We start from the raw sequence: 13,199 nt of genomic DNA, 5'->3' as shown, positions 1-13,199 counted from the left end.
ACCTAACTAATTCTATCTCTAATTTTCGAAAATCACCTTCCCCTTTTTTTCAAAAATTCCTTTTTGAATTAACTAATTATTTTAAACTTTAATTTAATTTAATTTAATTTTTCCTTTTTTTATTTTCAAATTTCAATTTTAATTTTAAATTAAAACCAAAACTATATTTTTTTTATTTATTATTTTCGAATTCTTCTCCTTCATCTCCTTCTATTTATTTATTCATCTACTAACACTTCTCTTCCACCCAAAATTCGAACACCATCTTCCTCTCTTTGTTCGAGTTTTTCTCTTCTCCTTCTTACATTCTTCTCTTCTTATACTCACATAAAGGAATCTCTATACTGTGACATAGAGGATTCCATATTTTCTTTTGTGTTCTCTTCTTTTTCATATGAGCAGGAACAAGGATAAGAACATTCTTGTTGAAGCTGATCCTGAACCTGAAAGGACTCTGAAGAGGAAGCTAAGAGAAGCCAAATCACAACTCTCTGGAGAAAATATGACAGAAATTTTCGAAAAAGAAGAAAACATGGCCAAAAATAATAACAATGCAAGGAAGATGCTTGCTGACTTTATTGCACTTACTTCCAATTTACATGGAAGAAGCATCTCAATTCCTGCCATTGGAGCAAACAACTTTGAGCTTAAACCTCAATTAGTTTCTCTGATGCAACAGAACTGCAAGTTCCATGGACTTCCATCAAAAGATCCTTTTCAGTTCTTAACTGAATTCTTGCAGATCTGTGATACTATTAAGACCAATGGGGTTGATCCCGAGGTCTACAGGCTTATGCTTTTCCCATTTGCTGTAAGAGACAGAGTTAGAGTATGGTTGGACTCTCAACCTAAAGCTAGCCTGAACTCTTGGGATAAGCTGGTCAAGGCTTTCTTAGCCAAGTTCTTTCCTCCTCAAAAGCTTAGTAAGCTTAGAGTGGATGTCCAAACCTTCAGACAGAAGGAAGGTGAATCCCTCTATGAAGCTTGGGAGAGATATAAGGAACTGACAAAAAAGTGTCCTTCTGACATGCTTTCAGAATGGACCATCCTGGATATATTCTATGATGGTCTGTCTGAGCTATCAAAGATGTCACTGGACCATTCTACAGGTGGATCCATTCACCTAAAGAAAACGCCTGCAGAAGCTCAAGAACTCATTGACATGGTTGCAAATAACCAGTTCATGTACACTTCTGACAGGAATCCTGTGAATAATGGGACGCCTATGAGGAAGGGAGTTCTTGAAATTGATACTCTGAATTCCATATTGGCTCAGAATAAAATATTGACTCAGCAAGTCAATATGATCTCTCAGAGTCTGAATGGATTGAAGGAATCATCCAACAGTACTATAGAGGCATCTTCTGAAGAAGAAGCTTATGATTCTGAGAACGCTGCAATAGCAGAGGTGAATTGCATGGGGGAACCCTATGGAAACACCTATAATCCCTCATGGAGAAATCATCCAAATTTCTCATGGAAGGATCAACAAAAGCCTCAACAAGGCTTTAATAATGGTGGAAGAAACAGGTTTAGCAATAGCAAGCCTTTTCCATCATCCACTCAGCAAAAGACAGAGAGTTCTGAGCAGGATCCATCTAGCTTAGCAAATATAGTCTCTGATCTATCTAAGGCCACTCTAAGTTTCATGAATGAAACAAGGTCCTCCATTAGAAATTTGGAGGCACAAGTGGGCCAGCTGAGTAAAAGAGTCACTGAAACCCCTCCTAGTACTCTCCCAAGCAATACAGAAGAGAATCCAAAAAGAGAGTGCAAGGCCATTGAGTTGACCATCATGGCCGAACCTACAAGGGAGGGAGAGGACGTGAATCCCAGTGAGGAAGACCTCCTGGGACGTCCAGTGATCAATAAGGAGTTTCCCTTTGAGGAACCAAAGGAATCTGAGGCTCATCTAGAGACCATAGAGATTCCATTGAACCTCCTTCTGCCCTTCATGAGCTCTGATGAGTATTCTTCTTCTGAAGAGAATGAGGATGTTACTGAAGAGCAAGTTGCCAAGTACCTTGGTGCGATCATGAAGCTGAATGCCAATTTATTTGGTAATGAGACTTGGGGAGATGAACCTCCCTTGTTCACCAATGAACTGAATGCACTGAATCAACTGAGATTACCTCAGAAGAAACAGGATCCTGGAAAGTTCCTAATACCTTGTACCATAGGCACCATGACCTTTGAGAAGGCTCTATGTGACCTTGGGTCAGGGATAAACCTCATGCCACTCTTTGTAATGGAGAAACTAGGAATCTTTGAGGTACAGGCTGCCAATTTCTCATTAGATATGGCAGACAAATCCATGAAACAGGCTTATGGACAGGTAGAGGACGTGCTAGTAAAGGTTGAAGGCCTTTACATCCTTGCTGATTTCATAATCCTAGACACTGGGAAGGATGAGGATGAATCCATCATCCTTGGAAGACCCTTCCTAGCCACAGCAAGAGCTGTGATTGATGTGGACAGAGAAGAGTTGGTCCTTCAACTGAATAAGGACTACCTTGTGTTCAAGACTCAAGGTTTTCCTTCTGTAGCCATGGAGAGGAAGCATGAAAAGCTTCCCTCACTACAGAGTCAACCAAAGCCCCCACAGTCAAACTCTAAGTTTGGTGTTGGGAGGCCACAACCAAACTCTAAGTTTGGTGTTGAACTCCCATATCCAAACTCTAAGTTTGGTGTTGGAAAGTCTCAACAATGCTCTGAACATCTGTGAGGCTCCATGAGAGCTCACTATCAATCTATTGACATTAAAGAAGCGCTTGTTGGGAGGCAACCTAATGTTATTTTATTTTCTCTTTGTTATTTCGTGTTTTATTAGGTTGATGATCATGTGGAGTCACAAAAACTACTGAAAAATCAAAAACAAAATGAAAAACAGCATTAAAAACAGCACACCCTGGAAGAGGAGCATACTGGCGTTAAACGCCAGTAAGGAGCATCTAGCTGGCGTTTAACGCCAGAAACAAGCAGCAGTCTGGCGTTTAAACGCCAGGATTGCACCCAGAGGAAAGCTGGCATTAAACGCCAGAAACAAGCATCATACTGGCGTTTAACGCCAGAAATATGCACCACACTGGCGTTCAACGCCAGAAACATGCTATAGACTGGCATTGAACGCCCAAAACAAGCATGGAAGTGGCGTTTAACGCCAGAAACATGCTGTAGTCTGGTGTTAAATGCCAGGATTGCCTACAGAGGGCGTTTTACACACCTAATTGGACCAAGAATGTTAAGTCCTTGGCTCCATTGGATCTGTAGACCCCACAGGATCCCCACCTAACCCTATTCTCTCCTCTTCACACCTTTTCATAACTCTCTTCCCCAAATGCCCTTCACTAATCACTTCAATCACTCTTCCCCATCACTCCCTCACCACTCACATCCATCTTCTTTTCCCCATAAACCCCACCTACCTTCAAATTCAAAATATTTTCCCTCCCAAACCCAACCCTAAATGGCCGAACCCTAAACCCCTCCCGACTTCTATATAAACCCCTCATTCCTTCTTCTATTTCACACAACACAACCCTCTCTTCTTCCAGTTGGCTGAAACCTACTCTCTCTCCCTCTCCTCCATTTCTCTTCTTCTTCTACTTCTTTCTTTCTTCTTTTGCTCGGGGACGAGCAAACATTTTAAGTTTGGTGTGGTAAAAGCATAGCTTTTTGTTTTTCCATAACCATTTATGGCACCTAAGGCCAGAGAAACCTCTAGAAAGAGGAAAGGGAAGGCAATTGCTTCCACCTCTAAGCCATGGAAGATGGAGAGATTCATCTCAAAGGTCCATCAAGACCACTTCTATGAAGTTGTGGCCAAGAAGAAAGTTATCCCTGAGGTTCCTTTCAAGCTCAAGAAGAATGAGTATCCGGAGATCCGACTTGAGATCCAAAGAAGAGGTTGGGAAGTTCTCACCAACCCCATTCAACAAGTTGGGATCCTAATGGTTCAAGAGTTCTATGCAAACGCATGGATCACTAGGAACCATGATCAAAGTGTGAACCCGAATCCAAAGCATTGGCTTACATGGTTCGGGGGAAATACTTAGATTTCAGTCCAGAAAATGTAAGGCTGGCGTTCAACTTGCCAAATATGGAAGAAAACGCACGCCCCTATACAAGAAGGGTCAACTTTGATCAAAGGTTGGACCAAGTCCTCATAGACATATGTGAGGAAGGAGCTCAATGGAAAATTGACTCAAGAGGCAAGCCGGTTCAACTAAGAAGGCATGACCTCAAACCAGTGGCTAGGGGATGGCTAGAGTTCATTCAACGCTCAATCATTCCTACTAGTAACCGGTCTGAAGTTACTATAGACCGGGCCATCATGATCCATAGTATCATGATTGGAGAAGAGGTGGAAGTTCATGAGATTATACCTAAAGAACTTTACAAGGTGGCTGACAAGTCCTCCACTTGGGCAAGGTTAGCCTTTCCTCACCTCATTTGTCACCTCTGCAATTTGGCTGGAATTGACATAGAGGAAGACATCCTCATTGAAGAGGATAAGCCCATCACTAAGAAAAGGATGGAGCAAACAAGAGATCATGGACCTCAACATGAGCATGAGAAAATTCCTCACCATGAAATCCCTGAGATGCCCGGGGATGCACTTTCCTCCACAGAATTATTAGGAGCAAATCAACACTTCCCTAGGAGAATTAAGTTTCAACATGGGACAATTAAGGGTGGAGCACCAATAGCACTCCATCATCCTCCATGAAATTAGAGAAGATCAAGGAGCTATGAGGGAAGAGCAAGAAAGGCAAGGAAGAGACATAGAGGAGCTCAAGAGCACCATTGGTTCTTCAAGAAGAGGAAGACGCCACCCTCACTAAGGTGGACTCATTCCTTAATCTCCTTGTTTATTTACTTTCTGTTTTTCGATTTTTGAGCTTTATGTTTATTTATATTTGTGTCTTATTACATGATCATTAGTGTCTAAGTGTCTATGCCTTAAAGTTACGAATATGAATCCATCACCTCTCTTGAATGAAAAATGTTTTAATTACAAAAGAACAAGAAGTACATGGTTTCAAATTCATCCTTGAAACTAGTTTAATTATTTTGATGTGGTGACAATACTTTTTATTTTCTGAATGAATGATGAAAAGGAGAAATATGTCTTTTGAAGTTGTTGTTTATGAATGTTAAATATGTTGGCTCTTGAAAGAATGATGAAAAGCAGAAATATTATCTGATAATCTGAAAAATCATAAAAATGATTCTTGAAGCAAGAAAAAGCAGTGAATACAAAAGCTTGCAGAAAAAAATGCGAAAAAAAAGAGAGAAAAAGAAAAAGAAAAAGCAAGCAGAAAAAGTCAAAAGCTCTTTAAACCAAAAGGCAAGGGTAAATAAAAAGGATCCAAGGCTTTGAGCATCAGTGGATAGGAGGGCCTAAAGGAATAAAATCCTAGCCTAAGCGGCTAAACCAAGCTGTCCCTAACCATGTGCTTGTGGCGTGAAGGTGTCAAGTGAAAACTTGAGACTGAGCGGTTAAAGTCAAGATCCAAAGCAAAAACAGAGTGTGCTTAAGAACCCTGGACACCTCTAATTAGGGACTCTAGCAAAGTTGAGTCATAATCTGAAAAGGTTCACCCAGTTATGTGTCTGTGGCATTTATGTATCCGGTGATAATACTGGAAAACAAAGTGCTTAGGGCCACGGCCAAGACTCATAAAGTAGCTGTGTTCAAGAATCAACATACTGAACTAGGAGAATCAATAACACTATCTGAACTCTGAGTTCCTATAGATGCCAATCATTCTGAACCTCAATGGATAAAGTGAGATGCCAAAACTATTCAAGAGGCAAAAAGCTACAAGTCCCGCTCATCTTATTGGAGCTAAGTTTCCTTGATAGTTTGGAATTTATAGTATATTCTCTTCTTTTTATCCTATTTGATTTTCAGTTGCTTGGGGGCAAGCAACAATTTAAGTTTGGTGTTGTGATGAGCGGATAATTTATACGCTTTTTGGCATTGTTTTTACATAGTTTTCAGTATGATTTAGTTAGTTTTTAGTATATTTCTATTAGTTTTTAAATAAAAATCACATTTCTGGACTTTACTATGAGTTTGTGTGTTTTTCTGTGATTTCAGGTATTTTCTGGCTGAAATTGAGGGACTTGAGCAAAAATCAGATTCAGAGGTTGAAGAAGGACTGCAGATGCTATTGGATTCTGACCTCCCTGCACTCAAAGTGGATTTTCTGGAGCTACAGAACTCCAAATGGCACGCTCTCAATTGCGTTGGAAAGTAGGCATCCAGGGCTTTCTAGAAATATATAATAATCCATACTTTGATTAAGGAGAAATGACGTAAACTGGCATTCAATGCCAGCTCCATGCTGCATTCTGGAGTCAAACGCCAGAAACAGGTTGCAAAGTGGAGTTAAACGCCAGAAACAGGTTACAAACTAGCGTTCAACTCCAAGAGAAGCCTCTACACGTGTAAAGCTCAATGCTCAGCCCAAGCACACACCAAATGGGCCCCAGAAATGGATTTTTGCATCATTTACTCATTTCTGTAACCCTAGTAACTAGTTTAGTATAAGTAGGACTTTTTACTATTGTATTTACATCCGATCTTTGATCAGTTTTATGCTATCTTAGACCTTTATGGGGGCTGTCCATTCGGCCATGCCTGGACCTTCATCACTTATGTATTTTCAACGGTAGAGTTTCTACACACCATAGATTAAGGTGTGGAGCTCTGCTGTTCCTCAGGAATTAATACAAAGTACTACTGTTTTTCTATTCAATTCAAGCTTATTCCGCTTCTAAGATATCCATTCGCACCCAAGAACATGATGAATGTGATGATTATGTGACGCTCATCATCATTCTCACTTATGAACGCGTGCCTGACAAACACTTCCGTTCTACATGCAACAAGCTAGAATGAGTATCTCTTAGATATCTAATACAGAGGACCAAGTCCGAGATATTAGAATCTTCGTGGTATAAGTTAGAACCCATGGATGGCCATTCTTGAGATCCGAAAAGTCTAAACCTTGTCTGTGATATTCCGAGTAGGATCTGGGAAGGGATGGTTGTGACGAGCTTCAAACTCGCGAGTGCTGGGCGTAGTGACAGACGCAAAAGGATGGTGAATCCTATTCCAGTATGATCGAGAACCTCCAGATGATTAGCCATGCAGTGACAGCGCAGCGGACCATTTTCACAAAGAGGATGGGATGTAGCCATTGACAACGGTGATGCCCTACACAAAGCTTGCCATGGAAAGGAGTAGGAATGATTGGATGAAGACAGCAGGAAAGCAGAGGTTCAAAGGGACGAAAGCATCTCTATACGCTTATCTGAAATTCTCACCAATGAATTGCATAAGTATCACTATCCTATTTTATATTTTAATTATCTTTTAGTGTACTATAATCTCTTAATACATTTGAATATGCCTGACTGAGATTTACAAGGTGACCATAGCTTGCTTCAAGCCGACAATCTCCGTGGGATCGACCCTTACTCACGTAACGTTTATTACTTGGACGACCCAGTGCACTTGCTGGTTAGTTGTGCGAAGTTGTGAAGAAAGTGTTGAGTTTATAAATGCGCATACCAAGTTGAACGCCATTGTTAGAGATCACAATTTCGTGCACCAGGAGGCATGACAGTGGTTCATAATGAAAAAAATGAACTGGTTCCTACAAGAACAGTTACAGGGTGGCACATGTGTATTGGCTACAGAAGGCTCAACACAGCCACCAGAAAGGATCATTTTCCTTTACCATTCATAGACCAGATGCTAGAGAGATTAGCAGGTCATGAATATTACTGCTTTTTGGATGACTATTCAGGTTACATCCAAATTGCAGTAGATCCTCAGGACCAAGAGAAAACAGCATTCACATGTCCTTCTGGAGTATTTGCTTACAGAAGAATGCCTTTTGGTCTGTGTAATGCACCTGCAACCTTTCAGAGGTGCATGCTCTCTATCTTCTCTGATATGGTAGAGATGTTTCTAGAAGTCTTCATGGATGACTTTTCAGTATTTGGAGACTCATTCAACTCCTGCCTTGACCATTTAGCACTTGTTCTGAAAAGATGCCAAGAGACCAACCTAGTTTTAAACTGGGAAAAATGCCACTTTATGGTGACTGAAGGAATTGTCCTTGGGCATAAAACTTCAAACAAGGGAATAGAGGTGGATCAAGCTAAAGTGGAAGTAATTGAAAAATTACCACCACCTACTAATGTTAAGGCAATCAGAAGCTTTCTGGGGCATTGATGACAAGTCATCTTAGCCTATTTTAGCTAGTCTTTTTCTTTTGTTTTCATTAGAATTATGCACTTTCTTGAGCTACAAGCAAGCTAATTGAGTAGATTTTCATGTTTCCCTTGATTGAACCAACCATATATGAATTCATGCCATTTCATGAGGTTTTATGCTATATTTGTTGCATATTATGAAAGATTGAATATCTCATGATTTTGAGCATAGCTTTGATGAGTTTGGTTGATTAATGATAGGTGAAGAAAGCTTGGAGAAAGGTTGAAGCAAAGAGGAATGGCTAGGAGTGAAGAGAGGACAATGGAATAAGTGAAATTGAACCATGAAGCAAAAGGTTGGACCTAAAGTTAGCCTCAAAGTTAGACCCCTAACTTGAAGGCTAACGTTAGGCATGAAGAATTCTCCCTGGGCTCCCCACGTTTGAGCCAACGTTAGCCCCCTAACTTGGAGGCTAACGTTGGCAAGAGAAACTTCCTCCCTGGGCCACCAACGTTTGCGCCAACGTTAGCCCCCTAACTTGGAGGCTAACGTTGGCACATAAATCACAAAGGGGGAAAAGGCCAACGTTTGCGCCAACGTTAGCCCCCTAACTTGGAGGCTAACGTTGGCGCCACTAGCACTAAGCATTGCCAACGTTAGGGTCAAAGTTAGACCCCTAACGTTGGCACCAACGTCCATACCAGAAGAATTTTGCTTGCTGCTATGAAAAGTTGGAGCCAAAGTTAGACCCCTAACTTTGGCTCAAACTTTAAGTCCAACTTTGGCTAACTTCAAAACCGGTTCAATTGGTTCACTTCGGTTCTTCTCCAAACTTCAAGAGCAATCAACCAAGGCCTCTTTCAACCCAATTCCACCAAGAACAAAGGCCCAACTCAAGGCTTGAAGATCATTTTGGAAAGTGTATAAATAGGATAGAATTCAAGTTATTCGGGGAGCTTTCCTTTTAGAATTTTCATAAGAGTTTTTGGGAAGCTTTTGTTACTGAGTGAACTTTAATTTCTTTGTTTCCATTGCTTTTAATTTCATTTTACTTTTGTCTTGGATCTTGGATTGGAGAATTGAAGAAATTCTGTTTCAATCTCAATCTTGGATCTCTCTGTTTCTTTACTGTTAATTGAATTAGCATTTCCGTTTCTGTTACTTGATCTTCATCTCTTTTCTTTGCAATTTACAATTTCCTGGCAATTGTTTTTGTTGGATCTAGGAAGGCATTGAGATCTAGACTTGGTTTTCTAGTCTCTGGGTCCTGAGATCTAAATTTCCATTTCAATTCCCTGTTTACTGCTTCTTATGTTCATTTACTTTTCTGCTTTATTTCCGGTTCAATCCCAATTCCTTTTTACTCTTCTGTTTGATGCAATCTAATTTTTCCTTGTTTAATTTCTGCATATCCACATCCCAATCCCCTTTACATTTCAAGCAATTTACATTCCTTGCACTTTAAGATTCCGCAATTTACATTTCTTGCACTTTAAGTTTCTGTCATTTAATTTCTTGTTCTTTAAGTTTTAGCAATTTATTTCTTGTTCTCTTTACTTCAATGCAATTTAATTCTGCAAGTCACAAAACCATCAACCAAATCTTGATTCGCTTGACTAAATCAACCACTAAACTAAAATTGCTCAATCCTTCAATCCCTGTGGGATCGACCTCACTCCCGTGAGTTTTTATTACTTGATGCGACCCGGTGCACTTGCCGGTTAGATTTGTGGTGTTTTGGAAGAGATTCGTTTCTCACCAAAATATCTCATCAGGCATGCAGGATTCTACAGGAGGTTTATAAAGGATTTTTCAAAAATTGCAAAATCCCTGAGTAATCTGCTAGCTGCTGACACGCCATTTGTGTTTGACACAGAGTGTCTGCAGGCATTTGAGACTCTGAAATCTAAGCTGGTCACAGCACCAATTATTTCTGCACCAGACTGGACTTTACCATTTGAACTAATGTGTGATGCCAGTGACCACGCCATTGGTGCAGTACTGGGGCAGAGGCATGACAAGCTTCTGCATGTCATTTATTACGCTAGCCGTGTTTTAAATGATGCCCAGAAAAATTACACAACCACAGAAAAAGAATTGCTTGCAGTGGTTTATGCCATTGACAAGTTTAGATCATACTTAGTAGGATCAAAAGTGATTGTGTACACTAACCATGCTTCTCTTAAATATCTACTCACAAAGGAGGATTCAAAACCCAGGCTCATAAGATGGGTGTTGCTTCTGCAAGAGTTTGATATAGAAATAAGAGACAGAAAAGGGACAGAGAACCAAGTAGCTGATCATCTGTCCCGGATAGAACCAGTAGAAGGGGAGTTTCCTCATGCTATTAAGATCTCTGAGACCTTTCCGGATGAGAATTTATTTGCCATTTAGGAAACACCATGGTTTGCAGACATTGCAAACTATAAAGCTGCAAGGTTCATACTCAAGGAGTACAGCAGGCAACAAAAGAAAAAATTAATTACTGATGCAAAGTACTACTTGTGGGATGAACCCTATCTCTTTAAGAGATGTGCAGATGGAATAATCCGTAGGTTTGTGCCTAGAGAAGAAGCACAAAGAATCTTATGGCATTGCCATGGATCACAATATGGAGGCCATTTCGGAGGTGAGCGAACAGTCACCAAGGTCCTCCAATGTGGCTTCTACTGGTCTACCCTCTATAGAGATTCCCGAGAGTTTGTACGTAACTGTGACAGTTGCCAAAGAGCTGGTAATCTGCCTCATGGTTACGCCATGTCTCAACAAGGGATCTTGGAGATTAAGTTGTTTGACGTATGGGGAATTGACTTCATGGGCCCTTTCCCACCATCATACTCAAACACTTACATTCTGGTGGCAGTCGACTATGTATCCAAATGGGTAGAGGCCATTGCCACACCCATTAATGATACTAAGACAGTACTGAAGTTCCTCCAGAAACATATCTTCAGCAGGTTTGGTGTCCCTAGAGTATTAATCAGTGATGGGGGCACTCACTTCTACAACAAACAGCTTTACTCTGCCATGGTCCGGTATGGGATTAGCCACAAGGTGGCAACTCCATATCATCCACAGACAAATGGGCAAGCTGAAGTCTCTAACAAAGAACTAAAAAGAATCTTGGAACGGGCTGTAAGTACCTGTAGAAAGGATTGGGCAAGAAGCTTGGATGATGCTCTGTGGGCTTACAGAACAGCATTCAAGACTCCTATAGGGACCTCTCCATACTAGCTTGTGTATGGTAAGGCCTTTCATCTGCCCGTGGAACTGGAACATAAAGCCTACTGGGCAACCAGATTCCTGAACTTTGATGCCAAATTAGCCGGGGAAAAAAGATTACTCCAGCTAAATGAGCTAGAAGAATTTAGACTCACTGCTTTCGAAAATGCCAAGCTTTATAAGGAGAAATAAAAAAAGGTGGCATGACAGAAAGCTGTCATCAAGGGTCTTTGAACCAGGACAAAAGGTTTTGTTGTTTAACTCTAGGCTCAGGCTATTTCCTGGGAAACTGAAATCCCGGTGGAGGGGACCGTATGTGATTACAAGTGTATCACCATATGGTTATGTGGAGCTTCAAGACATTGATTCTGATAAAAAGTTCATTATTAATGGACAGAGAATCAAACACTATCTTGAAGGCAATGTTGAGCAAGAGTGCTCAAGGCTGAGGCTAGTTTAAAAGCTCAGCAAAGTCCAGCTAAAGACAATAAAGAAGCGCTTGCTGGGAGGCAACCCAGCCATTGGCAAAACTCTTTCTGTTATTTTTCCCTATTCTTTATTTTATTTATTTATTTTTAAAGTATATAAGTTCAATGTTAATAAGGTAAAGATTCAATTACATAGGCTCACAGGGTTACAGAAGGATTCAGCACACAAAACAGAGAAAAAGAGCTCACTGGCAAGAAAACGCCAGTAAGAGGCACAATTGGGCGTTAAACGCCCAAAACGAGCATCTACTGGGCGTTTAACGCCAGTAAAGATAGCCATCTGGGCATTAAACGCTAGAAAGAAGCAGCTTCTGGGCGTTTAACGCCAGATTTACAGCATCCTGGGCGTTCAGAAAAACGCCCAGTGACAAAGGGGTTTCTGGCGTTTAACGCCAGCTAGAGGCAACAGCTGGGCGTTAAACGCCCAAAACAAGCACCAACTGGGCGTTAACATGCAGCAGTTGGGTGTTTAACGCCAGGATTGTGGGGAGTAGGCAATTTCGTTTTCAATTCAAATTTTTTTCAATTTTTATGTTTCAATTCATGATTTCTTGCACAAACATGTTACAAATCCTAATTTTTCAAATCCTTTTTCAAAATATATAAAATGTATCGTAATTCATAAGCCCTTTTTCTTAATCCTCTTCAAATCCTTTTCAAAACAAATCTATCTCTTTTCACTCTAAAATCTTTTCAAATCATCAATATCTTTTTCAAATCTTCACATCATCTTTTTCAAAATTCAGATTTATCTTTTTCAAATATCTTTCATATCTTTTCAATTTTAAAGTATATCTTTTTCCTATCATACTTATCTTTTACAAATCATATCTTCTATCATATCTCCTTCAAAATTCTCGAACCCACCCCCCCTTTCCCCTTTAAATCCTAATTCGGCCTCCCCCTCTCCTCCATAAGTTGCGCTTGGCTCTCCCTCTTTCCCTCTCCTTTCTTTTCTTTTGCTTGAGGACAAGCAAACCTCTAAGTTTGGTGTTGGTTTATCCGTGATCACTAAGCCAATATCCACTAAGATCATGGCTCCCAAGGGAAAACAAACCGACTCAAGAGGCAAAAAGGAGAATATTCCGAAACCACTTTGGAATAAAGGGAAGTTCATAACCAAAGAACATTCAGACCATTTTTACAAAATAATGAGTCTAAGATCAGTGATCCCAGAAGTTAAATTCGATCTGAAAGAAGATGAATATCCGGAGATCCAAGAGCAAATTCGAAACAGGAGCTGGGAAGTCCTA

General features: G+C 40.4%; 1 non-coding gene across 1 annotated transcript; it reads right to left on the bottom strand.

The window, feature by feature from the left end:
• Window positions 1–925: 925 nt before the first annotated feature.
• LOC112746644 (small nucleolar RNA R71) lies at window positions 926–1,033 on the bottom strand. Its single transcript, XR_003174515.1, has one exon. It is a non-coding gene; the product is annotated as a small nucleolar RNA R71 (small nucleolar RNA).
• Window positions 1,034–13,199: the final 12,166 nt, after the last annotated feature.

The sequence above is a fragment of the Arachis hypogaea genome, chromosome 14 (assembly GCF_003086295.3).
Source record: "Arachis hypogaea cultivar Tifrunner chromosome 14, arahy.Tifrunner.gnm2.J5K5, whole genome shotgun sequence".
Classification (NCBI taxonomy): Eukaryota; Viridiplantae; Streptophyta; class Magnoliopsida; order Fabales; family Fabaceae; genus Arachis; species Arachis hypogaea.
Note: the sequence above shows the minus strand (reverse complement) of the source record. Positions and strands in the feature narration are given on the sequence as shown.